Source organism: Procambarus clarkii, chromosome 83 (genome assembly GCF_040958095.1).
Source record: "Procambarus clarkii isolate CNS0578487 chromosome 83, FALCON_Pclarkii_2.0, whole genome shotgun sequence".
Lineage (NCBI taxonomy): Eukaryota > Metazoa > Arthropoda > Malacostraca > Decapoda > Cambaridae > Procambarus > Procambarus clarkii.
Genome location: NC_091232.1, coordinates 12,213,439 through 12,223,458, shown reverse-complemented (window position 1 = coordinate 12,223,458; position 10,020 = coordinate 12,213,439).

Below are 10,020 nucleotides of genomic sequence, written 5' to 3'. Positions count from 1 at the left end.
TTCAAAAAGGTGAAGAAAAGGAAGAGAGATAAGATAAGAAATGAGAGTTCTATAAGAAAAAAAGGAAGAAAGAAAGGAATGGAGTGGAAAGAAAGAAGGTACTGGAGAGGTAACAAGAGAAAGTGAGCAATAATAGAAGAAAATGAGTAAAAGAGAAAAATTCAAAGAAGTAAGAAAAGAAGAGGAAGAGATAATAAAGAGAGGACAGAGAAGGAAGGAAGGAAGGAGAGGGAAAATGAGATAAACAAAATTAAGGGATTAGTGGCAAAAGTAATCTCCAACTTTCAGTTTCAGAATTCACCACAGTTAGTATCTCCTGATTATCCCCCTCCCCGTCACGCTTCAGGCAGAGCATTTTGCCACAGTTGTTGGCGTTCTTGGTCACCAACGTGTCCCTCTGTCCCCCCACTACGGCGTGGGACGATGTGTCCCCCCCTACGGCGTGGGGGGGGACATAGTGTGACGTGGTGACTATCACTATATCGTCCTATATAACTAGTGTGACGTGGGGGGGATGATGTGATGTGTCCCCCCTACAGCGTGGGACGATGTGCCCCCCCCCTACAGCGTGGGACGATGTGTCCCCCCCCCTACGGCGTGGGACGATGTGTCCCCCCCCCTACGGCGTGGGACGATGTATCCCCCCTACGGCGTGGGACGATGTGTCCCCACTACGGCGTGGGACGATGTGTCCCCCCCCTACGGCGTGGGACGATGTATCCCCCCTACGGCGTGGGACGATGTGTCCCCACTACGGCATGGGACGATGTGTCCCCCCCTACGGCGTGGGACGATGTGTCCCCCCCCTACGGCGTGGGACGATGTGTCCCCCCTACGGCGTGGGACGATGTGTCCCCACTACGGCGTGGGACGATGTGTCCCCCCCTACGGCGTGGGACGATGTGTCCCCCCCCTACGGCGTGGGACGATGTGTCCCCCCTACGGCGTGGGACGATGTGTCCCCACTACGGCGTGGGACGATGTGCCCCCCCCTACGGCGTGGGACGATGTGTCCCCCCCCTACGGCGTGGGACGATGTGTCCCCCCTACGGCGTGGGACGATGTGTCCCCACTACGGCGTGGGACGATGTGTCCCCCCCTACGGCGTGGGACGATGTGTCCTCCCCTACGGCGTGGGACGATGTGTCCCCTCCTACGGCGTGGGACGATGTGTCCCCCCCTACGGCGTGGGACGATGTGTCCCCCCCTACGGCGTGGGACGATGTGTCCCCCCCTACGGCGTGGGACGATGTGTCCCCCCCTACGGCGTGGGGCGATGTGTCCCCCCTACGGCGTGGGACGATGTGTCCTCCTACGGCGTGGGACGATGTGTTATGGAAGGCCTCTTAGTGGCTTATTTCATTTCATTCCATTTTTTTTATTAAAAGAATTAGGAACATGCGTAGAAGAGTCCTTCGGTGACGTTAGAAAACTTTATTCAAGAATAATGCTTAATATGTGAGTTTATTTGGAGACAGACGCAATGAATGATAAATAATTTTGGAAATAATTAAAACAGATATTTTATGAACCTATTTCTACGGTGAAAATGAGGATTGGCATTGGCAAACAAGATTAAAACAAAGAAAAAATACAACTATGTCCAAATATATAATTTAATTACATGCGCGCGGATACGCACACACATGCATGCACACACACACATGCACATGCACGCACTCACCTTCCCATCAAATCTTAATCACGCATCAAGCAACAGAGACCAAGCAAGTGGCGTCGACTGAACATATTCCTCAGAGCGCTGACACACCATCGTAAAGAGACCATTATAGAAATCCAAAACCTGAGTCAGTCAAAGTTATGACGTCATAGTGTCGTCACACACCATCTACATACCATATGTAAATCCAAGATATGTATCCCTTATTGTTTACGATAGGTTAGGTCGGGTTGGGTTGCATTAGGTTTACTTAAAAAGTAGCATTAACGTAGAGTTGTGAAAATTATTTGAGATTTTAGATCCTACTTGCCGAAAGAGCCCCCTGAACAGTTAGCAACAGTAGCCACGACAATCTTCAACACCACAATCACCACAATCATCAACACAACCACTATCACCAGCGCCACCAACGTCACCAGTAACATATTGGTGGTGTCACTACCAGTGTATATTGGCACCCGCTCTGGATAACTCATTACTCAACACACTGACGCCTCTGATTGTCATTCCGAATCACTAGCGGAGATCACAACCATTTGTGTGGCGATATATATATATATAATATATATATATATATATATATATATATATATATATATATATATATATATATTATATTATATATATTATATAATATATATTATTGGAGGGGATCTAAACATTCCCTCTAATGCGTTATGCGTGGTTTCCTCCGAGGCTATGGGTCCCCCTTCTTCCAGCTAGAGGTGGTACTCCCTTCCATATAAAAAAAAAAATTATATATATAACTGAAAAACTTTTCCTCGTGAAGAATTCGAACCTTAGATATTCTATCACACCAAACGCACTCACATACGAGTACTGTAACCACTACACCATGAACAGACTGTACAAAAGTGTTCGTAGCCGGAGGCTATTTAACCAAACACCCGACGGCACTCGCCCTTCCAAGCGATCACAGATAATTTTCATCAAATCAGTCACTATTTTTCACACATGGCTTGAGGTTTATGCAAGTTTGTCTCTACATTTGAGGATCGCGTTTTCCTCAACAGTGATTGATTTGATGAAATTATCTGTGATGCTGATGAAAATAGAACGAACTTATGCTTTACTTAACAGCATAAACCTAAGAAATAGTGTACATTGAGGGGGGTGTCGTGCAGGTCGTGTACAAAGCTCTTATAGGAGCTGTATAGGAGCCACATGACCAGATTCAGGAAGAAACGACACGCAGCTTTCCTTGTTTACTGAAAGCTTTGTCGCAAACAAATTTGACCCGTGGCGCCTCACAGCCTCCTGGCTTGTTTACGGCGACTGTGACATCACCCGCACTCTCCCCCCGTGTGAGGGTGACGGAGAATCTGGACCCGTATTTGCATAAAATGAGAGGCGATAAATTATGCTCTTTAGTTGAATATATTGGAATTTATATTTACCCGTTTATAACCGTTTTCAATGACATTCGGGGGGTTTGTTGTGCTTGTTCTACGTGGTGTTGTTTTTCTCTTGTTCTGCACGATCATGTGGCTCTTGTTCTTCATGATGTTGTTCTTGTTCTTCATTATGTTTTTGCTCTTGTTCTTCATGATTTTGTTGTTCTTCTTCTACACGTTGATTTTTCTCTTCTTCATTTATAGTAGCCATTATTTATAAGGCATTAGTAACTATTTATTACTATATAATACAACCAATCTATATAATAACTTTCATAATAACATAAGAGATAATAATGATATTTATTAGATATTTATTAGAGTAAAAAGGGTAAGCCTGAGCATTATTAAATATCAGGAGGATGATAAGGCAGTTTAGAGTTACTAATTACTTCCTGAGAATCCTTAGTGTTTTAATTAAAATACTTTTATTTAATGTTTTTACCTTCTTAATTCTCCAGACCTTCTTCTCTCTCTCTCTCTCTCTCTCTCTCTCTCTCTCTCTCTCTCTCTCTCTCTCTCTCTGCCATTTAGATAGTTTAAATAGTTATTTGGTGCCATTTTAATGTGTTGTTTCTCCTGGTTTTCTATCTTAAGTTCAGAATGGTAAAGGATCGTTATGATAGAATCACTTTTACAGTTCCCAGAATAAGGCATTCGACGTTTTGAGGGCCAAGGAAGGGAGTTGAAGGGGGCCGGAAGGGAAGGGTGATGAAGTCGACCGAAAGAAAAAGTGATGAAATGGTCGGAAACGATGGATATTGAAGGGGCCGAAATGGAAAGGTATCAGTCCGAAGCCAATCACTGGCTCACGCTGTCAAGGTTCCTATTTACTATTTATCGAAATAGTTATTAGGTATAAGGAAACGTGCCCTACGTCTCCTTCCTACGCTGGAATCGAGCTGGTGAACCTTTCGGTTGTGAGCCGACAGCGTTGGCTACTGCGCTACAGAGCCCGATATCTGAGTAGCACAACCAATACGATTCAGTCAGGAAGAGAACCCGATTCTTGCATTTTGATGCAACAACAAAGAAGTAACAATCTGGTTTTCCGCTGCATTTATTGAAACCTTAAATTCCTCTGAACAATGGCTCACTATTTATTTCTCGGACACGCGCTACCGGCGGTGTATTGTGCTATCCTTCATAACTTCTCAAATGTCAAATTATTCACATAATCGTTTTTTAGAGAGACGTTCATTGTTTGACCTGGAAAGAGAGAGCTTGCCAGGGGTGAGAGAGAGAAATTGACAGCGAGGCAGAGAAAAGAAGAGATAAGAGACAGCGATAGACGTAAGAGGAGATATAGACAGGAAATGAGAAAACGAGGAAGGGAATTTCCAGGGCAAAGCGCCAAGCCATTACTACTATATAGCACTTGGAAGGGGGGGGTCAGGATAAGGATTTGGGCGGGGGGAAGGATGGGTAGCCAAGCACTTGGATGGTCAGGAATTAAACGCCGACCTGCATGAAGCGAGCCTGTTGTTTCATGAGAGCACGGAGGGTTCAGATAATCTCTCACAGAACACGGAGGGTTCAGATAATCTCTCACAGAACACGGAGGGTTCAGATAATCTCTCACAGAACACGGAGGGTTCAGATAATCTCTCACAGAACACGGAGGGTTCAGATAATCTCTCACAGAACACGGAGGGTTCAGATAATCTCTCACAGAACACGGAGGGTTCAGATAATCTCTCACAGAACACGGAGGGTTCAGATAATCTCTCACAGAACACGGAGGGTTCAGATAATCTCTCACAGAACACGGAGGGTTCAAATAATCTCACAGAACACGGAGGGTTCAAATAATCTCTCACAGAACACGGAGGGTTCAGATAATCTCTCACAGAACACGGAGGGTTCAGATAATCTCTCACAGAACACGGAGGGTTCAGATAATCTCTCACAGAACACGGAGGGTTCAGATAATCTCTCACAGAACACGGAGGGTTCAGATAATCTCTCACAGAACACGGAGGGTTCAGATAATCTCTCACAGAACACGGAGGGTTCAGATAATCTTGCACACATCAGATATAACAGCAAAAGTTCAACACAACGCGGATAGAGGAAAAATGCGCAGCAAATCAGAGTCAACTTTTACTCTCCAGGTGTAGAGTCCACAGAGAGAATCTCATTACAGACGCATCATTAGTGGTAACCTAATCCTCACTTGTATGGCTTCAAAGTTAACTTCAACACGACGAAATACTCCGCTGGGAAAATGTTCTGAATATTTTACGAACAACTTTCAATGCTGGATATATTATTAACGACGATATTATATATATATATATATTATATATATATATATATATATATATATATATATATATATATATATATATAAAATATATATATATATAAAATATATATATATATAAAATATATATATATAAAATATATATATATAAAATATATATATATATATATATAAAATATATATATATATATATATATATATATATAAAATATATATATATATATATATATATATATATATATAAAATATATATATATATATATATATATATATATATATATAAAATATATATATATATATATATATATATATATATATAATATATATATATATAAAATATATATATATATAAATATATATATATATATATATATATATATATATATATATATATATATATATATATATATATATATAATATATATATATATATATATATATATATATAATATATATATATATATATATATATATATATAATATATATTAGTATATTTTGGTAGCAGTCTTTCCTGTAGACATATATTATTAAATATGACCGAAAAAGTAAGATTAATAATTCTAACACGAATTTTCTCAATCTTTCGTACATTACGCTTCACTGTTGGAGGTAAATCAAAAATCACTTCTCCAAAATTCATTTTTATTTCTAGTCTGACGCGACACGGGCGCGTTTCGTAAAACTTATTACATTTTCAAAGACTTCACAAATACACAACTGATTAGAACTTACGTCTCTCTGATATTATATCTACATTTGAGTGAGGTGGGAAGGGTGATGTGGCATTAACACAAGACAGAACAGGAGGGGATATTAATAGGGTATTAAAAGTATCAACACAAGACAGAACAGAAACAATGGGTATTGAATAGAAGTGTTTGTAGAAAGCCTATTGGTCCATATTTCTTGATGCTTCTATATTGGAGCGGAGTCTTGAGGTGGGTAGAATATAGTTGTGCAATAATTGGCTGTTGATTGCTGGTGTTGACTTCTTGATGTGTAGTGCCTCGCAAACGTCAAGCCGCCTGCTATCGCTGTATCTATCGATGATTTCTGTGTTGTTTACTAGGATTTCTCTGGCGATGGTTTGGTTATGGGAAGAGATTATATGTTCCTTAATGGAGCCCTGTTGCTTATGCATCGTTAAACGCCTAGAAAGAGATGTTGTTGTCTTGCCTATATACTGGGTTTTTTGGAGCTTACAGTCCCCAAGTGGGCATTTGAAGGCATAGACGACGTTAGTCTCTTTTAAAGCGTTCTGTTTTGTGTCTGGAGAGTTTCTCATGAGTAGGCTGGCCGTTTTTCTGGTTTTATAGTAAATCGTCAGTTGTATCCTCTGATTTTTGTCTGTAGGGATAACGTTTCTATTAACAATATCTTTCAGGACCCTTTCCTCCGTTTTATGAGCTGTGGAAAAGAAGTTCCTGTAAAATAGTCTAATAGGGGGTATAGGTGTTGTGTTAGTTGTCTCTTCAGAGGTTGCATGGCTTTTCACTTTCCTTCTTATGATGTCTTCGATGAAACCATTGGAGAAGCCGTTATTGACTAGGACCTGCCTTACCCTACAGAGTTCTTCGTCGACTTGCTTCCATTCTGAGCTGTGGCTGAGAGCACGGTCGACGTATGCGTTAACAACACTCCTCTTGTACCTGTCGGGGCAGTCGCTGTTGGCATTTAGGCACATTCCTATGTTTGTTTCCTTAGTGTAGACTGCAGTGTGGAAACCTCCGCCCTTTTCCATGACTGTTACATCTAGAAAAGGCAGCTTCCCATCCTTTTCCGTCTCGTTAGTGAAACGCAGCACGGAACTCTGCTCAAATGCCTCCTTCAGCTCCTGCAGATGTCTGACATCAGGTACCTGTGTAAAAATGTCGTCAACATACCTGCAGTATATGGCCGGTTTCAAGTTCATGTCGACTAAGACTTTTTGCTCGATGGTACCCATGTAGAAGTTTGCAAACTAAGCAAACTACCAAACTAAGTTCCAAAGGGTAACGAAGGACACTACAGCCGAATTAAAAGCAAAGGTCAACAAACTGATCGAAACTGTGAACGCCAAGAAATCCGGACTCCACCTGCCAAAGATCATTGGGGAATATAAACCTGGATATGCGTATGGAAATGTCAAGACGCACAAGCCTGGAAACCCACTTCGGCCAATCATTAGCCAGATACCCACACCCACGTACAGACTGGCGAAGCGACTCAACGGCCTGCTGACTCCTTATGTTCCTTGCGCCTTCAGCCTGAAGTCTCCAAAGGAATTTGTGGACTTACTGCGGGGCACACGGGCCACAGGGATAAGAGCCTCGTTGGACGTAGAATCGCTGTTTACCAACGTACCTGTGGACGAGACAATCGGAATGATAGCCGACAGAGTGTATCGTGATCCAGCCTGTACTCCTCTTGACATGCCAGAAAGTATTCTGAGGAAACTACTCCAAGCTTGTACTAAAGAGGCACCCTTCTTGAGCCCGGATGGGCACATGTATAAGCAAGTAGATGGGGTCGCCATGGGTTCTCCCCTAGGTGTCCTGTTTGCAAACTTCTACATGGGTACCATCGAGCAAAAAGTCTTAGTCGACATGAACTTGAAACCGGCCATATACTGCAGGTATGTTGACGACATTTTTACACAGGTACCTGATGTCAGACATCTGCAGGAGCTGAAGGAGGCATTTGAGCAGAGTTCCGTGCTGCGTTTCACTAACGAGACGGAAAAGGATGGGAAGCTGCCTTTTCTAGATGTAACAGTCATGGAAAAGGGCGGAGGTTTCCACACTGCAGTCTACACTACGGAAACAAACATAGGAATGTGCCTAAATGCCAACAGCGACTGCCCCGACAGGTACAAGAGGAGTGTTGTTAACGCATACGTCGACCGTGCTCTCAGCCACAGCTCAGAATGGAAGCAAGTCGACGAAGAACTCTGTAGGGTAAGGCAGGTCCTAGTCAATAACGGCTTCTCCAATGGTTTCATCGAAGACATCATAAGAAGGAAAGTGAAAAGCCATGCAACCTCTGAAGAGACAACTAACACAACACCTATACCCCCTATTAGACTATTTTACAGGAACTTCTTTTCCACAGCTCATAAAACGGAGGAAAGGGTCCTGAAAGATATTGTTAATAGAAACGTTATCCCTACAGACAAAAATCAGAGGATACAACTGACGATTTACTATAAAACCAGAAAAACGGCCAGCCTACTCATGAGAAACTCTCCAGACACAAAACAGAACGCTTTAAAAGAGACTAACGTCGTCTATGCCTTCAAATGCCCACTTGGGGACTGTAAGCTCCAAAAAACCCAGTATATAGGCAAGACAACAACATCTCTTTCTAGGCGTTTAACGATGCATAAGCAACAGGGCTCCATTAAGGAACATATAATCTCTTCCCATAACCAAACCATCGCCAGAGAAATCCTAGTAAACAACACAGAAATCATCGATAGATACAGCGATAGCAGGCGGCTTGACGTTTGCGAGGCACTACACATCAAGAAGTCAACACCAGCAATCAACAGCCAATTATTGCACAACTATATTCTACCCACCTCAAGACTCCGCTCCAATATAGAAGCATCAAGAAATATGGACCAATAGGCTTTCTACAAACACTTCTACTCAATATCCATTGTTTCTGTTCTGTCTTGTGTTGATACTTTTAATACCCTATTAATATCCCCTCCTGTTCTGTCTTGTGTTAATGCCACATCACCCTTCCCACCTCACTCAAATGTAGATATAATATCAGAGAGACGTTAGTTCTAATCAGTTGTGTATTTGTGAAGTCTTTGAAAATGTAATGTTTTACGAAACGCGCCCGTGTCGCGTCAGACTAGAAATAAAAATGAATTTTGGAGAAGTGATTTTTGATTTACCTCCAACAGTGAAGCGTAATGTACGAAAGATTGAGAAAATTCGTGTTAGAATTATTAATCTTTTATATATATATATATATATATATATATATATATATATATATATATATATATATATATATATATATATATATATATATATATATATATATGACAATGTCAGACCACGGAGGAAAAATGAAACAGGAAATTTCCTTAAGTACTTTCCTTCTGAAGATGTATTTAATATACGAAAGTACTTAAGGAAATTTCCTGTTTCATTTTTCCTCCGTGGTCTGACATTGTCACATTCTTAATCACGTGTTTATTTTCGTGATATACACACATATATATATATATATATATATATATATATATATATATATATATATATATATATATATATATATATATATATATAATATATATATAAATATATATATATATATATATATATATATATATATATATATATATATATATATATATATATATATATATTTCCAACTTTCCCATGTGCTCCTTCATTCTATTTCTCCTCGGTGAAGTAGGTTGTACTTTTTAATTTCGTCCTTCTCGCTCAGTATCTTGTATACAGTGATCATGTGTGTGTGTGTGTGTACTCACCTAGTTGTGCTTTCTGGGGTTGAGTTTTTTCGCTCTTTGGTGTGTGAGTGCGCGCACGCGCTTGTGTACATTGAATTTCATCAGGAAATTGCAGGGGGGTAGCGAAAATTGACGTGAACGAGAATGTGTAAATTTTCCCCACCTCTCCACTTGGTGGCAGTATTC